The sequence below is a fragment of the Echinops telfairi genome, unplaced genomic scaffold (genome assembly GCF_000313985.2).
Source record: "Echinops telfairi isolate 266 unplaced genomic scaffold, ASM31398v2 ScPeMD7_5927;HRSCAF=6808, whole genome shotgun sequence".
In the NCBI taxonomy this organism is placed as follows: Eukaryota; Metazoa; Chordata; class Mammalia; order Afrosoricida; family Tenrecidae; genus Echinops; species Echinops telfairi.
The window spans coordinates 675,479-677,744 of NW_022109827.1; the positions used below are offsets into that span (position 1 = coordinate 675,479).

Consider the following 2,266-nt stretch of genomic DNA (forward strand, 5'->3'; position numbering starts at 1 on the left):
GGGGGGGTGTCATCTGTTTTTCTTTTTTCTCTTTTGGTCATTGGCCTTAAGGGGATGTCTCATGAAATATTAGTATGCTTGTCTACTTATCAAACTTTTATAATCACAGATCAAATATTTATTTTTGCCCATGGCATTAACTGCTATTTTAGCTGTTTCATATTCACAGAGCCATCCAGATTTACTAGTACAAACTTTGTCTTTCAAGTGTCTGTTCCTTTATTATATGAGCCCTGGTGCTGTAGTGGTTTACATATTTGGCTGTTAACCACAAGATCAGTAGTTTGAACCCACCAGCCACACCAAGGGAGAAAGATGAGGCTTTCTGCTTCTGAAAAGTTTTATTTACATCCTTGGAAATCCACAGGGTCACTTCTGCTCTGTCTTACGGAATCAATATGAAGTAGAATTGACTGGATGTCAGTGAGAGAGAGAGATTCCTTATTATTCCATAGATAGTCCCTCACCAATTTCAATAGATTGCCTTCATTTTGATATGTTAGGTCATATTGACTGTTTTAATTCCAAAATATTTTTTCACATTGAATGTTAAGTTATGCAAGTGAATGATGAAGTAACAGGAATCTTGTGAGTTAGCTATAGGTATGTCATCCCTTTATCGCTGTAAGTAACTACATCATCCCTTTAAGTAACTTTGGATATATTTTCATAGCCTAAGATGGAAGATATAGTTTTCTGGAGGTATCAAAATATGTAGGCCCTCATGAATAGGTATTTGAGAGGTGTGGCAGTTACATAATTTCCCATAAACTTGTGGAGGGGTGGAGTCCCGCCTGTCAATCAGGTCTCAGCTTGATGACCACATTTGGAGGTGCCATGGAGATAAATAGCTCACTGGAGACCAGACACACACAGACTCTCTGCTTCATTTTCCTGCTGACAAAGCACATGGGACTAAGCTGATGCAGCCAGAGCCCTGGAGTTGGAGGAGCCACATGGAGACCCATGCCAGTGCTGAGATGCTTACATCACCACTGGATCCACAAGACTTTCCACCCACTGGCCTGTGATCTTCCTGCATTCGGCGGCACTGATGAATTGTAAGTCTGAAGAGGGCTTTACAGATTGGTATCGGACATATGGTAAATATCAGACTTATGGACTTGATCTGGACTGGGCTGGGATGTTTTTTCAATGTTCAATTGCTCTTTTATATAAAGCTCTTCCTACACACATATGAGTCTCACTGGATTTGTTCTCTAGTCCACTTGCACTAGCACAAGAGAAGATGGAAAGAGATAGAGCCCCTTCTGTCTGAAGTTTTCAGACAACTATCCATTTTAAAAAGAAATGCTGGGGAATGGGAAGGAGCCCTAGTGGCGCAGTGGGTTATGACGTGGACATCTAAAGCACAAGGTTCTCACTGCCGTCGTTGATTCTGACCCATAGCCACTCTACAGCCAGTTAGTAGTTTGAATCCACTAGCTGCTCCAAGGAAGGAAAATGAGCCTCTCTGCTCCCATGAATATGACGGTCTTTGGAAAGCCTAGGGAGTAGTTCTACTCTGTCCTATAGGCTCACTCTGAGTGGGGAAGGGGTAGAAAAGAAATGTCCAGAGCTTATTTCTTTGTAAAATGATTCCCCGCTGCGACCAGTCAGAATGCCCCTTTCCAATCTACTTTCATCTGCTTCTTAAACTATCATGAGACTTTCTCCTGTACCGATGGATCTCGTGTTCAGGCTACCTAGTTGAGTGCTCTCCCTACTTATCTGATCTTGCCATGTTTAGAGTTGGCAGATCTCCTGTAGGGAAATTCCTTTTAAAATGTCATAAGCCTGCAGGCCTGGAGTGGAACTTACCCACAGGGCTCAACTTTCCACCAAAAAGCAGATAAGCCAGAGCTCAAAAGATAAAAACAGGGAAGTACTCCTTAGAAAACCAACTCCAGTGAACGGGTCCAACCTGGAAAGCCGCAGGGGGTCGCATTGACCCCATGGCAGTTCAAAGAGATCAGAAGGGCAGCATCTACTCCTGGGATAAAGCTCTGAAGGCCGGAAGGATAGGAAAGAATGGTAAACACCGGGATCAGATGGGAAGAGGGCTTGTATGAGGGTGGCCGATACACAAGGTGGATGAATTGTTGTGGGGAAACCAATTTGTCCCATAAACTTTTGCCCAAATCACAATCAAATAAACAGATCTGCCATGCACTGACCTCCGACATCACATATGTGCAGCGACATCGGCTCCAGCTTTTGTGGGTGTATCTTGGTTAAATAGCAATTTAAATTTGAGAGGAAATTT

General features: G+C 43.0%; 1 protein-coding gene across 1 annotated transcript in view; it reads right to left on the bottom strand.

Annotated features, from left to right (window-relative positions):
• The window catches only part of SYNPO2 (synaptopodin 2), a 253,160-nt gene that overhangs the window by 21,025 nt on the left and 229,869 nt on the right, over window positions 1–2,266 (bottom strand). The window lies entirely within an intron of this gene.